This window comes from Pipistrellus kuhlii, unplaced genomic scaffold (genome assembly GCF_014108245.1).
Source record: "Pipistrellus kuhlii isolate mPipKuh1 unplaced genomic scaffold, mPipKuh1.p scaffold_m20_p_16, whole genome shotgun sequence".
Classification (NCBI taxonomy): domain Eukaryota; kingdom Metazoa; phylum Chordata; class Mammalia; order Chiroptera; family Vespertilionidae; genus Pipistrellus; species Pipistrellus kuhlii.
In genome coordinates this window covers 17456076-17476452 of record NW_023425471.1, presented here as the reverse complement: position 1 = coordinate 17476452, position 20377 = coordinate 17456076, and the positions used below count along the sequence as shown (strand labels likewise).

The following is a 20377-nucleotide window of genomic DNA, read 5'->3' as shown; positions in this document are numbered from 1 at the left end:
ACTCGTGATCACTAGCACAATTGTACATAATTACACACACACAACTGGCAACTTTATCTTGAGACTGCTGGCTTCTCTAGTGAAGGAGTAAAATGGCCCTTTTTTCCTTTCCCCTTTTCCCCTCCCTTTCTGCATTATCTCATTAAGGAGGTTTTCAAACCATTTGCCCTGTGTCCTTGCCTGAGACAGATAATGGCTTGTTAGTTACAAGCTGGCTGCAAACTGCCCACACTCTTTGGCCTTGTTTTAACTTTCCCCATTTGTCCTGCCCTGGAATCCTGTAACAGTGTTAGCTGGCTCCAATGGTCATGTCTGTATTTCCTCTTTCCTTTCATCCCTTGCCCTGTCTGCCTAATCCTGTTTATAACTCCTCTCATCCAGGGCAAATTAAGTTGGAGAACCCAGGTTCCACTATTTTGATACAGAATTTTTGGATTGGAAAACGTGGTGTTCCCTTTGACTGGAACCTGGATTCTTTGTCGCCAGAATCGAAGAATGAATCCACAGACAAAGGGTAGTAGAGCAAAGGTGGAGATTTTTTGAAGAACAAGTACAGACTCCCACTTGCAGAGGGGGAAAGAGTCCCACTGAGTTTCTGTTCCCTACAGCTTTTAAAGGCTGCATATCCTGGTGCCTTGATATCTTCTCTGATTGGTCAACATTCCCCTAGACTGGTTACTATAGCAACCTCTGAGCTCTAAGGTGGAAACTTCCTCCCTGCTCCTTCCTTATTGTTTTCCTATTCCCTTTAGGTTTTCTTCTTCTTCTGGATGAAGGGCTTCCTTCTCTTTATTTTGTAAATATAGACCTCTGCTGTTCTCAGCGCCCCATTCTATGGAAATGTACCAGTTGCAGCTTTTCAGCTGCCCTATTCTATGGAAATATACCTTGGCTGCTCTGCAGCACTGTGCTTCTTCCATGGTCCTCTAAAACTTCTAGAATTTCCTAAAACCTATCTTTTTCACCCCCAAAAGTTCCTGTTTAATATTATCTATTTTATTTATTCATACTTGTGCTATATTGTATGGATAATACTGATATTTTACCACATATGTAGCAGCCTGTGGGAGTAACACTAATACATAAAAAGCATTTTGTGATGCTAAATACAATTTTCTCATCTATGAAAAGTTTAGGTTCATTTTTCCACTGTTATCTCTTAGGTTGCTTAAGAGTATCTACTTATGGGTTAATAATGTGCTTTAAAGATAAGCAGATATTCTTAGTACATGGATTCATTTGTCATGGGAAAGCAATCCTATATAATAAAGGGGTAATATACAAATTGACCAACACACAAGATCATTTATTTATGATAAATCAAGATTATTTATTTTTCTGTCCATTTGACACAATATTAATTTTTAACTTAGGAAAAAATAATTTTCAGAAGTGTGAGTTCTTTGAAGTTGATTCTTAATAATTTTTCTCTCTGCCTGACCTGAGTTGAGCTTTGACCTATGAACCAGGATCACATACTTGGGCATGTAGGAGGCAGCCAATCAATGTTTCTCTTTCATCATTAATGTTTCTCTCTTTCTCCCTCTCCCTTCCTTTCTGCAATCAATAAAAATATATTTAAAAAATAGTAATCCCTGCCAAAACCGGTTTGGCTCAGTGGGTAGAGCGTCGGTCTGCGGACTGAAAGGTCCCAGGTTAGATTCCGGTCAAGGGCATGTACATTGGTTGCGGGCACATCCCCAGTAAGGGGTGTGCAGGAGGCAGCTGGTCGATGTTTCTGACTCTTTATCCCTATCTCTTCCTCTCTGTAAAAAAAAAAAAAAAAAAAAAAAAAAAAAAAAAAAAAAAAAAAAAAATCAATAAAAATATTTTTTTAAAAATAGTAATCCCTCCCCCCTAAACTCTTAGTATAAGAAGTCCTTGGGGATTTTCCTCTTGAGTATTTGTATGTAACCCATGAAGAGTATTATTTGCATTTTAAGTTGAAATTTCCTGACTTTTAAATGAAAAGAAGTACTAAAATGTTTGGAGTTGTGAGGTCCCCCTTTCTTTAAAGCATCACATAATTACTGATCAAATATTTCTTAAGCTATTAATTTGTCCAAACAATGTATTAAGTTCAGGGATGCAAGAATAACTAAGTCATGCTGCTGATAATCAAGAAACCTCTCCTATAATTGGAAGAGGCTGTGGTAGGGGCCCATGTTAGACTATGCAGGTATTACAAAGGAGAGAAAGATCATTTCTATTATACATGGGCTGGGTGTGAGGGTTAAGAGGAAAGGCTCAGGAATACTTTTTCAGAAGAAATGATAGGTAATAGACTTTTAATTATACTACAGTATCTATTATAGAAGAATAAATATTTCATTTATTTAGATGAGACTATTATTCTATAATACATTTATATGATATTTGGAAGAATGTGGAATTGACCATATCAATTATTTTTCAGATTTCATTTTAGTTTTAATATATAATACCAACATCACTCATGTTTAATTTTGTATGTTGATTAATTTACTAATATATATATAAAATAATACTAATATGTAATAATTAAGTTACTTAATTATAAAACATAAATGATATTCAAAATTGCTTCTGAACTCTTAATTTTTTTAAATTTTCCATTGTAGATGAAAGAGAAGATGTTCAAAAGAAAACATTCACAAAATGGATAAATGTACAATTTTCTAAGGTAAGGATATTTTGTTAATTCTCTTTTTAAGATATAAGTTGCTGAATATTCAAAATGACCTACATACCTGTGTGTAATTTAAATGTCCATATTGTTTTTCCATAGTGTCCTTTTATTTTAGCTGTGCAAATTTTGGCATAAATATTGACATTAAATTAAGGAAAGTACAGCAGAATATATGGTAAAGAGAAATTATTTAATTTGATGAAGTGTATCTTTGGTTGTTCTTGATAATGTGAGTTTCTTTAATGATATCAGTTATTAGAGGATTTTAATATCCATCTTCCATCAAGTAGCTAGTATATGTCACAGATTAGAAGATATGAGGGATTTTCATTATTCTGAAATTATCTTTTTTTTTTTTTTTTTTTTTTTTTTTTTTGTCTTTCTTGGTCTTTACCAAGTTCAAGAAAAACTGATATAACTTGACTCTATTTGGCCCTACCACTTAAAGCATATGTCAAATAATTTAAAATGATAAGTTTATACTCTTTTTCTGCAGGCATCAATCCATACTCTCAATAACATCTATTTATTTTACAATTAGTACTCAACTCATGATCAATAGCATGAGTCTTGATAATTATATATGAACACAGAGTAAAATATGCTTACCTTGAAAACTAGCATTAAGAGTGCAACATGAGGAGGTTTGTGTGGATTTTAATGTTATAAAGACTTGCATTTAAATTTAATAATTCTGGGAGTACCAAGATGACGGCATAGGTAAATGCCAGTACTCACTGCCTCCATGAATCACATCAAAATTACAACTAAAATACAGAACACTCATCGTGCAGAACCACTTGAAATCAGGCTGAGTGGAAATCCTACTAGTCAGTGGAGAGATGCAAATAAAAACAACAATGAGATGTCATTTCACACCTGTCAGAATGGCTATCATCAACAAATCAACAAACTATAAGTGCTAGAGTGGATGTGGAGAAAAAAGAACCCTCTTGCACTGCTGGTGAGAATGCAGACTGGTGAAGCCATTGTGGAGAATATTATGGAGTTTCCTCAGAAATCTAAAAATTAAACTTCCATTTGACCCAGTAATCCCACTTCTAAGTATATATCTCAAGAAAACATAAACACCAGTCAGAAAGGATATATGCACCCCTATGTTCATAGCAGCACAATTTACCATAGCTAAGATTTGGAAACAGCCTAAGTGCCCATCAGCAGATGAGTGGATTAAAAAACAGTGGTACATCTAAGCAATGGAATACTACACTGTGATAAAAAAAAAAAGAAGGGGTTCTTACCATTTGCAACAGCGAGGATGGAACTGGAGAGGATTATGCTAAGCAAAATAAACCAGTCAGAGAAAGATAAATATCACATGATCTCACTCATTTGTGGAATATAAAGAACATCATAGACTGAGGATCAAAAATAGATACAGCGACATAGAAGTATCTAGCAGGCTGTAAAACTACAGCGGAAAGGCAGGAGAAGGTTGGGGGGGAGTAAAAGATCAACCAAAGGACTTGTATACATGCATATAAGCATAATCAATTGACACTGGGTGTGGGGTGGGGGCATGTGCTGGGTAGGGGGGAGGACAATGGGGGATAAAGGAGACATATGTACTACTGTTTGTAATACTTTAAACAATAAAAATAAATAAAGAAGAAAAGAATAAAGCACATTGAGACTGGTAGGAGGGAGAGAGGCTCAGAATGATCTGGTCCAATCCCAAGTGTGGTGTTTTTAATAGGGAGGTATAGCTCCAAGGCCTTCCCTGAGAAGCAGAGTTCCCAGCCCCACATCAGACCCCTAGCCCAGAATCCCAGAGCTGGGAAGAGAAGTTCCTATAATTTCAGCTGTAAAATCCAGTGGGGATTATGTTTGAGTGATACTACAGAGGCTACTGGAGTCCCAGATGTTCCTCTTAAAAAGCCCTTGCATGAATTTATATGGTCCCACATACTCTGAGCTCCAGCACGAGGTGGCAGGTTTGAGGGAATGCAGAAACATAAGGGGAGGAGCTGGACTGTCTGGCATCAGAGAAGGAACTTGGGGATGGCTATCTCCCAGAAAAGGTGCTCACAGGTATCATTGTTCCTGTGATGGGACCTCCCCTATCACAGAGCTGACTGGCAGCCATATCTGAGTTTCCATTAGCATGACCCACACTGTGTGCTCTGCTCTGCTGAATCCCTGAGACCCCATGCCATCCAATTTGTAGCTCTACCCAAACTGCTTATAGCTGCTTTTCCATATGAATGGCCTGTCCTGGCTCAGGCTTCAGACTTTGCTAAAATCTCTTAAACAAGAAGCAGCTTGCAACAGCATGCTGAAAACCTATCAATGAAGCCCCAAGACCTGGCACGAGCACCAGCCTGCCTTGCTTCACAGCTGGGTCTTGCCTGGGCACTTCCTAATCTAATACAAGTAGAAGCCATCTACAGATTTCTTTGTAGCTCTTTCTGTGTGGCCCCAGACAATGGCTTACTTTTCACCTCCTTGGAGGCTCTAGAACAAGTGCACCCAGTGGACAGCTTCAGACCATATGAGATTACAACTCTACATATCCACAAATGACACATTAAGGGACACAGACTCAGTGAACACCAATTCCCCACTGAAACAAGTCCTGCTCCATAGGGCAGTTCTTCCATTGTAGATGCAGATGGTCCTCACAGCCAATCTATCTGGAGGTCAATTCCTCCCAAAGATGCCAATGGAAATCAAGGCTCAACTACAATAAGACTGTGCACACAGACCACACAGAGACACACCTAGAGAGCCCATCTCAGGTGACTGGAGAAGCTGAGCCATTGGATCCTACAGAACACCCTACTATACAAGGGCACTCTACCAATGCCAAGAGACATAGCAGCTCTACATAATACATAGAAACAAACATAGGGAAGGAACCAAATGGGGAGACAAAGGAAACATGTCACAAATGAAAGAAAGGGAACCAAGCAAACTACTGGATACAATGTCTGAAACAATAGTTATAAGGTTACTCAAGGATCTTAATGAGAGTTTCCAGGGACTTAATGAGAGCTTCAAGGGACTTAGTGAGACATTCCAGGATCTTAGTGAAAATGTCAAAGACATGTAAAATGTTAAGCATACACTAACTGAAATAGAGAATAATTTATAGGGACTCAACAGTAGACTCTGGGAATCAAATAAAAAATTTGGAATATGAAAAAGCAAAAAACACCCAATCAAAATAGCAAAAGAAGAAGAGATACCAATATATTGAGAACCTATTTGAAGAAATAATGACAGAAAACTTCCCCCTCCTGGTGAAAGAAATGGACTTATAATTCCAGGAAGCCCAGAGAGTCCCAAACAAGAGAAACCTAAAGAATCCCACACCAAGACACCCAATGCCAAGAGTGAAAGACCAAGAAAGCATCTTAAATGCAGTAAGAGAAAACCAGTTAGTTGCCTACAAGGGAGTGGCCATACAACTGTCAGATGATTTCTCAACATAAATTTTGCAGACCAGAAAGGAGGGGCAAGAAATATTCAAAGTGATGAATAGCAAGAACCTACAACCACAATTTTTCTACCCAGCAAAGCTATCATTTAGAATTGAAGGTCAGATATAGAGCTTCACAGACAAGAAATAGTTAAAGGAGTTCAACACCACCAAATCAGTATTACATGAAATGCTGATGTGTATTATTTGAGAAGAGAAAGAAGAAGAAGAAAAATAAAGAAGAATATCAATAATATGAACAATAAAATGGCAATAAATACATATCTATCAACGATTGAAACTAAAAATCAAAATAAATGAACAAGAAATCTAATGAATAAAATAAAATCATGGAACAAACTGACTAATCTCAGAGGGAAGGAGTGAGGTGGGTGTGGGAAGAGATTAACCAAAGACCTTATATGCATCTATGCATTACCTATAAACACAGACAATAGGGTAGTGAAGGCCTGGGGCAGGGTGGGAACCGGGTAGAGGGAGACATTGGGGGGAAAAAAGAGGGAACATCTATAATAATCTCAACAATAAAGATTAAAAATAAATAACTAAAAATAAAACTAGTAATTCTGGATTTGGGAAAACCAAATGCTTTGAGTCAGTTTCCTCATCTTTCCATCATGTATGTGTGTATACATGCATATTGTGTAATAGGAATAGAAAGGTATTAAAATACAGTCCTCTATGCAAGGCTGTAAGTGGTTATTTTGTATGTTATTGTGATGATTAAGAGTTACTATGATACAGATTTTCTGTTAAGGTCTAAGTTCATTGTCTCAAGAAACCAAAGAAAGAGTTCACAGACAAAGAGATGAACAAAAGCAGTATTATTACAGAAAATCTCCCTGCTGCAGGGAGGGGACCCAAGTGGGTTGCTGCAGAAGTTTCTTTGTCTAGGGGTTAATAGGTGCCCTGCAAACTTTCCATTGATTGATCTGAAAACTTTGGCCCTAACAACATTCATACATTTTACATTTCAGGATTCCCATTCATTTTCCCTGCCCTGTGTGTACAGCCCATGACCAGGGCCCTTTGTTCTTGTGATTTTACATGGGACAGGGTGTGGGACGAACTGGTTTCTGCCCAGGCCTGCAGAATTCAACTGCATTTCTCTTTTACATTTCTCTCCCCATAGTCCCTAACTTCCTAGCCACTTCTAAGTCTTCAACTATATGTAAAAACTCCTAACACAATGCCTGATTCTCTTAATATAAATGAATTTCTCATGAGTCTGAATCATTTTGTAGAATTCTTAGTAATGGATCCAAAACAATCCACTGGGAGATATGATCTATATAGTGCCCTCTTAACTGTCGCAAAAGATTTGAGTATCATCCATTTGTTACAGAAAACCAAAGAAGAACAAAGCAATACTTAGAGAGATGGAGTTACATTTATTATGCGCGGGTCCAGAGGAAAATGTATCTCAAATTCTGGGCCCCAGCATGTAGGAATTCTCCCTATTTATATGATTTTACCTTCTTTGTCTCCAAAATATGAATAGTTTCCGGCCCCCTTTTGCAAGTTCTTAAAGAGCCAGTGTGTACTGGGGCCTTGAGACCTCAACCAGAGGCCTGGCCTGGCGCCAGCACTGATGACCTTGTCTGGGGAAAGTTAAATCCACAGGAACCAAATAGCAGGGTTAAAATTTCAAACAGCAGTTTTCATACAAGATGGATGCTTCACATTCTTTGCAGTATTTGATAGCAAAATTTTTCCAGGTACCCTTTAGTATATTGGCAAGAAATTAAGTTATTGGATTTGAACTAATCAAATTCCGCTAGCATTTACTTTTTGAATTAATAATTAAATATTGATATTACAGAGCTTTAAATAATAAACATAACGAGGAATGTGTTTTAAAAATCTGAAGTTTTTTTTAACTAAATAGGAAACAAATAGTAAAAAAGAATAAGTTATAACAACACAAATGAAGAAGAATAAATGAAAAATAAACTCAGAAATATTTAAGATAGAAATTCATAATTCTTAGAATATTTACCAGATGTATGTGTATGGTTTGATTTCTGTATCTACTGTCTTCACACAGAATTAATTTAAGTTCTGTTTTCTGAGCTCTTGGAACCTAGACATTTGGAAGATGTTGAATAATTGCTAAATGGAATAGCACTGAGTGGGCTGTTCATTTGTCTGTGTGGTAACTAGACAAAGACAAATACACAGCAATATAAATAAATATGATGAGTTAAAATGTTTATCATTGAGGCATACACACATGTACATAGTATTTTTAAAGTATAGAGAGACAGCAAAGTAGTTCCTTGATATTATTTCTTATTTTTTATTGATTATGGTGTTACATATGTGTTCTTACGGTGTTACATATGTGTTCCCCCATTATCTTCCCATACCCACCAACTCATGCCTTTACCTCCCTGTTGCCTATGTCCATTGATTAGGCTTATGTGCATGCATACAAGTCCTTTGGTTGATCTCTCCCTCTTACCTCCACCCTTCCCTACCTTCCCTCTGAGGTTTGATGGTCTGATTGATGTTTCTCTGTCTCTGGAAATGTTTTTGTTCATAAGTTTATGTTGTTCATTATATTCTATAAATAAGTGAGATTATCTGATGCTTATCTTTCTCTGACTGGCTTACCTTTCTGTTTCTTCTTTTTACAGTATTCCCTTTAGCATTTCTTGCATTGCTTGTTTGGTAGTAATACATTTCCTTAGCCTTTTTTGTCTGTGAAGCTCCTGATTTCCCCTTCAATTTTGAGTGATAGTCTTGCTGGATAGAGTATTCTTGGATTGAATCCCTTGCTTTGAATCACTTTGTATATCTCTTCTCATCCCTTCTAGCTTGATGTGTTTCTGTTAAGAAATAATTTGATAATCTGATGGGGGGATCCTTTGTAGGTAACTCTCTCTCTCTCTCTCTCTCTCTCTCTCTCTCTCTCTCTCTCTCTCTCTCTCTCACAGTCTTTAAGATTCTCTCTTTATCAATAACATTTGCCATTATGATTATGGCATGTCTTGGTGTGGGTCTTTTGGGACTCTTTGTACTTGAGTAACTTTTTTCTTCCCCATATCCTGGAAGTTTTCTGTCATTATTTCTTCAAATAGATTTTCTAATCCTTGCTGATCTTCTTGCCCTTCTGGCAGCCCTATTATATGTACTGTATGTTATTCCATTTTGCATTGTCCCAAACATCCCTTAGGCTCTCCTCCTGCTTTTTCATTTTTTTCTCTTGTTGCTGTTCAGATTGGGCTTGTTTCTTTACATGATCTTTTAACTTGCCGATTCGGTCCTCTGCTTCTAGTCTACTGATGAAACTTTCCATTGTGTTTTTGATTGTAGCTATATCATTTTTCATTTCTTCCTGATTTTTGCATAGGTTTTTTTATTTTCTCATCCATCCAGTGTATGAACTGTATGACCATTACTCTGAATTCTATTTTTGTCATGTTGCATACTTCCATTTCACTTATTTCCTTACTTGGGGATTCCTCCTTTTTTTTCTCTGGGGATTGCTTCATTGTCTCCCCATTCTGACTATCACCAGAAGGTTCAGATGTCGAGTTGCAGGCACCTGGACCATGTACAGTGGGAGTTTTGCACCCCCCCCCCCAAAGTGTCACTGAAGAGCTCTGATACCAAGATGTGCAGTTGCTGTGGGTTGGTGGGAGCCACAGTCACACTAAGTGCCTGTGACTCTCATCGCCCTGGATGAGAGTCACAGGCACTTAGTGTGGCCTCGTGTGTGCACCTAGAATCAGGGATGCTGCCTGTGCCATGTTGAAACAGAGTACCCACTGGTGTGTGCCAAAAATCAAAGTCCCCCTATTGCATGTCAGAAGTCAAAGGCACACTGTGTCCATGTCAAGAATTGAGTATCAGAGCTTCTGTTTTTGGTGCTACTTCACCAAAAGAGAATCAGGTCCTTGTGTGCACATGTGCCAAGAATTGGAGTCACTGGCTCTTAGTGTGAATGTACTGGGAATCAAGGATCTCAGGCACATGTAATGAGGAACTGAGTCCAGTGGTCAATGCTGCCTCTTATGTGGAGAGTCATGGTCCCCGATCTACCCTGGAAACCATGTTGCTCAGTCACACTGTTAGCAGGAGGTCCTCTGCCCCGTGGTAAACAGCCTTCTCTGTTTGCTTGCCCTGAATCAAAGTCAGGTTGCACTGCCACCTACTGTGGGTGTGGGGTCTAATCATGCAGGTGATGAGGTGTGCACTGTTGAAAACAAACTCCCTGTGTCCATGTACCCAGGCTCAAATTCAGCACTGCCTTCCTGTGTGGGCATAGGAACTGGTCATGGGGAGCAAATTCCCTGAGACAGCACATCTAGGTTCAAATTCACTGCAGCCTCTTGGCTAAGGTGCAGGGTCCAGTCATGGGAAACAAACTCCCCGGGTTTTCACCCACAGGCTCAAATTCAGCGCTGTCTCCCTGGGTGGACATAGAATCTGGTCGCAGAAAATGATCTCTCCAAGGTAGTGCACCTATGCTCAAATTTAGGACTGCCTCCCTGCCTGGGTGCAGAAAAGCGTCGCGGGAAACAAATTCCCCAAGTTCACAAGTCCAGATTCAAATTCAGCGCTGTCTACCTGCCCTGTGTGGGCTCAAGATCTGGTTGCAGAAGAACACCTCCCTAATGATGAGCTTCTAGGCTGGAATTCCACTCAGTCTCCCTGCCTGGGAGAAGAGTCAAGGGAAACAAACTTTCCATGTCTGGCATCAGGGCTCAAAGTCAGGCAGAGTCACCACTGCTTTGTGTGAGCAGAAAGCCTTATTGTGCAGCTGGGGACTAGTAGTTTCTATGTCACTGCATGGGGATGGTGGGAGAGGGGGCTTGACTTTCTGACTCACGGAAATCTGCAGCCGGGTTCCTGGAGTTTTGGTGTCCCTGGGTCTGCAGCTGTGGTGGCAGGTCTTTTACCTGAGTGGCTGTGATATTTTATAATTCTACAAAACTGTACCACAGATATAATTCACATAATAAGGATCTTGTTCATTCACACAGGCTCATTCACATAAGCTTTTGAAATCATGACCAAAAATAATTTTGTCATAAAATTTGCTTGATGTTTGTGTTAGAGATAAAGCAATCTGTGGGGACAAATATTTACTTTACTACCAGATCAACTGAAAGATTTAAAACATTTCCCAAGGACTTATATAATGGTTATGAGCTTATACCAGATTTAGTAATTATCTTTATTTCCATCCTCTCTCTACACTTTTTGTTGTGATTCTTCCAAAAGCAATATATCGATACATTTTATTTTACTTAAATGAAGTAGAAATGCATTCTTGATTCTATGAACTTCACAAAAGCCCATGATATGATAATAAATTTATATCCTCATGATATATATGACCATATATAGAAAGCCAGGACTAACTCAGGATAAAAAAATGAGACAATTAATTTACATAATATACCTTTTCCAAGAATTCACTATAATTTACCTTCTAGTCAGAGTGATGAGCATGAAATAAAGAAAATTAACACTAAAATTTTGACTCAGTAAATCAGGCTTCTTTATAGAGCTCTGTACAATGGAGCCTTAGGGAAATTCATTATATCCACACTTGAATTTATCTTGAAAAGAAAGTTAAACATAAATTCAAATTCCTTGAGTGTTGTTTTCCTTATATGCCCATGCCTATTTTGTAAGAAAATATAATAACAGAGTTTTATAAATAGTAAAACATAAACATAAAATATTGCCATTTTTAATGTAATGTAATATATTTTCTGAATTGAAGGAATTATATGTTTATGTAATTTTTTTATGCCTGCTCATTTCTTTTTTGAGCTTGATTTTAGCTACCTTCTTTGGATGCTACAGGGAGAATAGATCATTTATTTTTTATGTTATCATGCTATACACTTTATGCCAAACTATGCCCTCAATGTGCACACACAAACCCAGAAATAGTCTTATACACACATTTTAAGTATGTTATAATATGTGTAAAGTTAATTAAATTTTTACATTGTACAATATAAATGGAAGATATTGGAACATAGGGGCAAAACATTGTTTCAGTGAAGGAGAAAGTGGTAATAATATGTATATCCCTTTCCCCTATGTTCCTTCTAAATTTATATATAACTGACATATATTATATATAGGGGTGGACAAAAGTAGGTATATAGCAAAACAAATAATTAATATAATAACTAATAAAAAATAATAATGCACGAATAAACTCTGTTTCTCATGCTCACAACTGTAAACATACTTTTGCCTGCTCCTATATTACTATTATACTAGAGGCCCAATGCACGAATCAATGCACCATTGGGGTCCCTTGGCCTGGGCTGTGGGATCAGCCAAAACTGACTCTCTGACACCCCCTAAGGCAGGTGTCTTCAAACTACGGCCCACGGGCCACATGCGGCCCGCAGAGGAGTCTGATCCGGCCCGCCAGGTTTTTTGGGCAGTGAGCGCAGCCGAGGTGTTACAGTAGGAATTAGTAGTTCATATAGTCCGGCCCTCCAGCTCTCTGAGGGACCGTGATCTGGCCCCCACTTTAAAAAGTTTGAGGACGCCTGCGCCTAAGGGATCCCATATTGTGAGAGAGCCCAGGCCAGGCCAAGGGACCCCGCTGGTGCACTATCAGGAGGTTGGCCTGCCAGGGAGGGACTGAGGGAGAACTCCAGGGTGTGATCCAGCCCAACTCTCTCAGTCCTGACCCCAGCAGCAAGCTAATCTACCTGTTGACTGTCTAGCCCCTGGTAGTCAGTGCACATCACAGTGAGCAGTTGAGCAGTCTTAGCATATCATTAGCATATTATGCTTTGATTGTTTAAACAGACAACATCAGCATATTAGACTTTTATTATATATGATAAGGGGTCTGATTTAACAGAAGTAATTGAGCAGTCTACTGTATCATGGAAGGTTCACCAGAGATATAAATAGACCACCCTGTGCCTCTGGCTTCCTGTTTCTCATATCTGTTTGGTATCAGGAAGAATTAGATCACTAGAGAGGATGAAGGACAGTGAACCAGGTCTCTGGACCATTATAAGCAGCTCATATAAGGCCTTGATAAAACTTGAATGATTTTGTATGATTGCTGTAGAGAGATGAATATTGCTGTAGGAAACTAAAGAAATTCCCATTTCAGAAATAGTGAAGATTATGAACATTTTTTCATGTATACCATTATATTAATAATATTATTGAGAGTTATATTTTTATGATAAGTTGCTCCAAATACCTTATGAGATAAATATTTGAGATGAGCTATGTTAAATGAGAGCTTAGGTGGCTTGCTCAAGGTAAATGGAAGAGATGAAGCTGAAACCCAGTAAACTGAACTCTAAAACCTTTGTTACGGTTTTGACAATTCCACTTACCAAATGATACATTTTTCTTGAGATATTGATAAGTTTTATGAGAAATGAACAGGAGAGTTTAAAGACATTAGACACTTAAGAATAGAAGGTATTTAATGCTTATAGTACCAATAGAGATTTTAACCTACCTTTGAATGGTTAGTAATCTCAAAACTCAACCATTGTTTATATTTTTTAATTGATTCTTTCTGAATGATTTCCAAAACATTAAATGTTAATACTACATGCTTCTATGTTTTGGTGAGTTAAGTACTCTAGTTTTCAATATAATCATGTAAATTATGACTTTTTATTTATTAATATTTTAATTTCCAGTAATCATAAATAAATTATTGTGTATAAGGGATTTTTATTGGATTTATTGGGGGTGACATTGGTTAATAAAATTATATAAGTTTCAGGTTTCCATAATACATCATTTGTATATTGTATCGTGTGTTCATCACCTAAAAACAAGTCTCCTTTTATCACCATTTATTCTTACTTTTCTTTCTTCTACCTCCCCTAAAAGCTTTTCACTCTGATAATCCCTATACTGTTGTCTGTGTCTGTGAGTTTGTTTGTTTGTTTGTTTATCTGTTTGTTTTTGTTTAATCCCTTCACCTTCTTTCATGGAGAACAGACTGAAAACTGTCAGAGGGGAGGGTAGAAAAGAAATATTTTAAATATTTAAAATAATTTTATGAGAAATGCACAGTATTGCTTTATTGGCATATGGACTCTTTAACATCTATATTAGATGTTAAGATGACTTCTAGCATGACATGTCTCTGTTTGCAAGTGAGATAATTATGCTAATGGTTTAATCCACAGAGAACCATTTCCTTGAATGTTTTCCTGAATCTAATCTTTGCAAAGTACCCAATAAACAAAGGATAGCATTCAGTTAATGCAAGGAAAATTGGATTGTGATAGGACTCACAGTTCTCAATAGAATACAAGTAAATTTGTTGTTTATATTGCACTCTTTCTTTAAAATATGTTTTTCTTGATCAACTCACTGTTACTTAGCTCTTAATAATTCTAGGTAGTCTTGCAAGGTACACATGTTTTGCTTTTTAAGCCACTGCACTCTGAAATATCTAATGAGAATATTGGAATTATTGATTGTTATACCTTCATAATATGGAATAGTCTCAGTGGCAAGTATATTTAGCTGGAAAATATAAATATTTACCAATTATCATGATTGTTGTTAGCAAAAAAAAAATCTCTGTAGCTGATAGGCAAATGCATTAGTTATCTAATTCATTCTGTCTTAGAGTCCTACCTATCTTTCTATCAAAACATATTAAAGTCTTTTACTTTATTGCCATTATGGAAAGAATAGTTGGTATTTTGGTATAATGAGATATATGGTTATTAAAATAATTTTTCAATATTTAACAATTATGTATTGAGTGACAACTATGTGAAGAGACAGAAATCAATGTATAAAAATATTGTACATTGATAAAGGCATAATACAGAATGGTTTTTCCTCTGTAGGAGATTATCATCTAAAGGAGGAAACATGCTGAAACCAGTTTGACTTAGTGGATAGAGCATCAGCCTGTGGACTGAAGGGTCCCAGGTTCTATTCCGGTCAAGGGCATTTACCTTGGTTGCAAGCACATCCCCAGTGGGGGGTATGCAGGAGGCAGCTAGTCAATGTTTCTCTCTCATTGATGTTTCTAACTCTCTATCTCTCTCCCTTCCTCTCTGTAAAAATATCAACAAAATTTTTAAAAAGTTTAAAAAATAAAGGAGGAAACAATTATGTAAAATCTAGAGGCCCAGCCGAAACCAGTTTGGCTCTGGTAGAGCGTCGGTCTGTGGACTGAAGGGTCCCAGGTTCGATTCCGGTCAAGGGCATGTACATTGGTTGCGGGAACATCCCTGGTAGGGGGTGTGCAAGAGGCAGCTGGTCGATGTTTCTCTCTCATCGACATTTCTAATTCTCTCTCCCTCTCCCTTCCTCTCTGTAAGAAATCAATAAAATATATTTTAAAAAAATCTAGAAGCCCAGTGCACTAAATTTTGCAAAACCCAGACCCACCCTGCATGAGCCTTGGGACCCCAGACCTGCCAGCCCCACGCAAGCCCGTGCCAGCCCCATGTGAGCCCCGCTTCACCTTTCAAGCTGTGAGTCCTGGCCTGCAAGAGGTGCCCCATACACCTCCTCATGACTGGTTGTTTGGACATTCTGCCTTTATGGCATCATGACCACAGGCCTTTTATGATATAGATAATTAAAATAAAGCATGACCTGTAATAGAAGTGTTATAGGAACACAGAAAAAAAATGACTAATTGATTTGGAAAGGGGGACTTCTTTTGAAAAGAGGAACCATTTAATCTGAGGTTGTTCATGCAAAGACAATTGAAAGAGAGATGAAAGCAGTAGGAATTGCATGTAGAAACTTGGAAAGATTGAATAAATTTGTTTTTTCTGGTTGGGAGTGCCAAGAAGATTTGTGTGAGATCTGAGATTGTGAGAGGAAGCATGAAGCTATTTCTGAATAATTATATTATTGTTGGGGCGGGTTAAGCCAAAAATGAAATATTGGTATGATCATATTAAAATTCAACTTCTGGCTAAAAAAAATGTGAAGTTTTAAAACAATAGGCAATGATTGAGTTATTAGGCTATTCTTTAACCACTAATCCTTAATGCAAAATTGAGTCAGAAGCCTATATTTTTCATTTAAGGAATAGACATATACATGTAAAGTAAAAATGCAGCCTGGCTGGTATGGTTCAGGGGTTGAGCATTGACCTATGAATCAGGAGGTCTACCTGGGTCCACAAGGCACACATAGGGACAGATTATATAGGGAGAAAATTATTAATCCCTAGAGGCCCAGTGCACGAATTTGTGCATGGGTGGGGTCTGGCTGACCCAGCCTCAATCTGGATGGATCAGAGCCAGACCTGTTGGGAGGAGGAGATGGCGGGAGGTTAGCCAGCCAGCCTGTCCTGATTGGGGCCCAATGAGAGCCTGGCCAGCTGGGGAGAGGGGCTGAGGGTGATTGGCTGGCAGACCCAGCCCCCAATTGGGGTGGGGCCAGCCATGACAGAGGCTTTGGGTGGTGGTCCAGCCAGCCATACTCCTGAATGGGGTGCAGGGGTGATCTTGGCCAGATCCTGGGGGAGGCACTGCAGGAGGTTGGCTGGCTGACCCAGCCCCACCCTCTATTGAGGCGAGGGGAATATCAGGAGTGGGGCAGGCCTGGGGTGGGGACGAGAGAGGTTGGCTGCTGGCCCCACCCCCTGATCCAGGCCATTTGCTGGCCACAGTGGGAGTCATAGCAACCAGTCTTTCTAGTCATTGCAGCGTTCTGGTCACTGGCTTTATATATATAGAGAGAGAGATGATAACTAAGGGAATTAAGGTCCTAGGCTCCACTGATTGGCTGGGGCCAAGGCAGTTTGATCCTCCTATCAGGTCCTGATATCAACTAGTGCATCTTTCTGTCTGGTTTCCCTAGGGTAGGAGTGGGGAACCTTTTTTCTGCCAAAGGCCTTTTGGATATTTATAACATCATTCACGGGTCATACAAAATTAGTAACTTAAAAATTAGCCTGTTTTATTTGATTAAACATTTAATTAGCTCACCCCTAATGCCTTGGCAGGGCCAGACCAAATGATTTTCCCATTCCTGCAATAGGGTGTGATCAGTAGGTTCCTTCTGGTTTCATTGACCTGGGGCTAAACACAACTAAAGTAAAGATGCTATCTTTACTTTGACAGAAAGTTTGTTTCTGTGGTCAACAGACCTGAGGCTTTGTTCCTAAGACTGTTTGATGCTGACAAGAACTTGATGGCCTAAGGGCTTAATGATTAAGGAAGGGAGCTGATGTGCAGTAAGTGCAAAGGTGGAATAATCTGCTAGAAAGGAGGCAAGTGAGTCATAATGCTCTTAGCCTGGATAAGGCTAATGTGAATTAAGGAAAAGGTCATATAGAAGAAATGACATTCCTGTGCATTTATAAGACCAAATATATATTTCTTATTATAAATCAAAATATTATAATAGAACTTAGATGTTCATTGTTAAATACCATTCCACTTTAAAAGGAACTACAGCTCAGTAGAACATTTAAAAAAGTCAACCTTTATTGTTGAAAGTATTACCTATGTCCCCCTTCTCCCCCTATTAGCCTCTTCTAGCCCATCTCCACTTCCCACCTTCTCAACCCCCACCCCCTCACCATCCAGGCCTTCACCACCCTACTATTGTCTGTGTCCATGGGTTATGTATATATGCTTACAAACTCTTTGGTTGATCTCTCCCTACACACCTACCCTTTTCCACCTTCCCTCTAAGATTCCACAGTCTGTCCCATACTTCTGTGTCTCTGGATCTATTTTGTTCATCAGTTTATTTTGTTCATTAGATCCTGGGCAGGTAATGTAGTTAGTGAGCCTAAGGCCTCTGGTTCTGCTGTGAAGCAAGGAAGGCCTTCCCAAAATTGCTAACATCTTGATTGTTAAATCCTCTTTATACTTAAAGATTTATGTCTTTAAAAAAACTTTCTTTTATAGGCAAGTTTCTGATAAATTTTTAAAAAAACATATTTATATTCATGTTAATATATTTGTTTGAATATTGAGAAAAATATATACATTTAGTAAAAATGAATGTTGGCTTAGGTTTTCTCTAATGGTCTCTTCAGGAATCTGGAGCATTATTTATCACCACAAAAAATGGTAATGTTTGAGTTCTAAATGCCAATTTTTTAGTAAAATTGACTTAGCCTCTACCTTTTAAGAATAAAGGCAAAGCAGAATGTTTCCCATTACTGATTTTATCATCATAATTGACTTTTGAAGAATAGAATACAATTTTTGGAATGTCAGCAATATTTCCTTGGTGTTTAGGTATGCCTCATTATGTACTATATATGTATATTTTGAAAGAAGCAATTCAACTGAATATTGTTCCTGATAATATTATAAATGAGCTATGTAAGTAGAGTATTACAGTCCTAGACATTGGAATTTATTCCATCCTATACTTTAAGGCATTTTGATATATCATCTGAAGAACAAGCCTCTCATCTAAGTCATTAACAACTAGTTTGGATTAAGAACAATTTAAATATCATTAAGCATATTTTCTGATAACCTAACATCCTAAACAATTTCATTATATAAATATTACCGTTAGTGTATTTTCTAGTTCATTTTAGTTATAGGTTAGCTAATCAGCAATCTCAAGTTATAAAATAGTGCTAACTTACTAATAAACATGTGCTAGTTTTCTTCCACTCTCCTAAATATACAAGATCACAAAGCCTTTCCTCTTCATGAATAACATTTGTTGTTTGTTATCTTTGGTTGATGAGGAATATATTTTCCTGTTGTTCAGTTTCAGGATTTCTAGTGGCAAAGGTTTATAAAAATTTTTCCCATGTGCTTCCAGAGGAACACATGAGTGGCAATCCATTGTTCTGAGAGTGGGCTCCTTGGAGCGCCACTGAGATAAGAATTTTCAAAAGGCCTCACAGGAGGATGAGAGGCGGTAGATTTTATTGGCGTGGAGTTACATTTCTCAGTTTCCAATGTCTCATTCCCCCAAAACCAGTCCTGAAAGAGGAACAGCAGGGGTTCTAACGGAGCCAGAAACAAGGCCAGTGTCCAGAGCTTCCATTCCATGTTGGAGCCAGGTGTAATTTAGTTTTCAAGCTAATTAAAGTACATTAGTCCTGCCAAAACCGGTTTGGCTCAGTGGATAGAGCGTCGGTCTGCGGACTGAAAGGTCCCAGGTTCGATTCCGGTCAAGGGTATGTACCTTGGTTGTGGGCACATCCCCAGTAGGGGGTATGCAAGAGGCAGCTGATCGATGATTCTCTCTCATCCATGTTTCTAACTCTCTATCCCTCTCTCTTCCTCTGTAAAAAATCAATAAAATATATTTAAAAAAATAAAATAAAATACATTAGTTCATGCGTGGAGTCCAACATGTGAGTGTGCCATGTGGGCATAGGGTAGCAATCCTCCTGCAGCAGCAATCCCAAGAGGGCACTGCTCCTGAGAGAAAGAAAAGAGAAGGAAGGAAGTCTTTTTGTTTGGAAGTTTAAATATTCAGGTATCTAGTGCTCACAATGGCCACACCCATCCTGGCCACTAATTTGTTCCAGGTATGACTGGCAGACAGGTAGAAACCTTCCCAGGTCACTCAGACCTTACTGGGCATGTGTTTAAACTGACTTCTAGTCCCTTCCCCCATCCATCAGCAGGGAAAAGACAGTGTTACATGCAGTTTTTTGGCAAAGCTGTATAAATGGCATGCCTATATTAACCTCCTTTCCTGTTAAATATTAACCAGGGAAAAATTACACATACATATTAAGGTCTAATTATGATGGACTAAAATTTGCTTACTACACTTTTACCTTTCATGTAAAAAAACAAACAAGCAATGGATTAGGTGCTAAAATCAACTCTGTCATTTGCAAATTATTTTACTTTTTGGATGTGAAGAGAACCAAAAGATGAATGATTAGGCAATATTTACTTTAATGATTATGAGGATTGGGGGTCAAATAACAGAGTTATTTTTGTTCTTTTACAATTTTTACAGCAAATTTTAGGATTAAAGAATAATGTTAATATATCTCTCCTTCTCTTTCTCTCTCACTTAATCCTCACTGCAGGATATTTTTCCCATTGATTTAAAAAAATACATTTTATTGATTTCAGAGTGTAAGGGAGAGTGAGAGAGAGATAGAAACATCAATGATGGATGAGAGAGAATCATTGATTGGCTGCCTCCTACACTCCCCACATTGGGGATCCAGCCTGCAACCCGGGCATGTGCTCTTGATCAGAATGAAATCCACAGGCCAACATTCTACCCACTGAGCCAAACCAGCCAGGGCCCCATTGATTTTTTAAGAGGAAGTAGAAGGGAGGGAG

General features: G+C 38.2%; 1 protein-coding gene across 2 annotated transcripts in view; it reads left to right on the top strand.

The window, feature by feature from the left end:
• The first annotated feature begins 2599 nt into the window (after positions 1 to 2599).
• The window catches only part of DMD (dystrophin), a 1962662-nt gene continuing 1944884 nt past the window's right edge, over positions 2600 to 20377 (top strand). Inside the window, exon 1 of one of the 2 annotated variants that reach the window (XM_045582357.1) lies at positions 2600 to 2662. The gene's annotated coding sequence lies outside the window, so the exon portion shown is untranslated. The remainder of the gene's footprint in view (positions 2663 to 20377) is intronic. The other variant, XM_045582356.1, reaches the window with a different exon arrangement.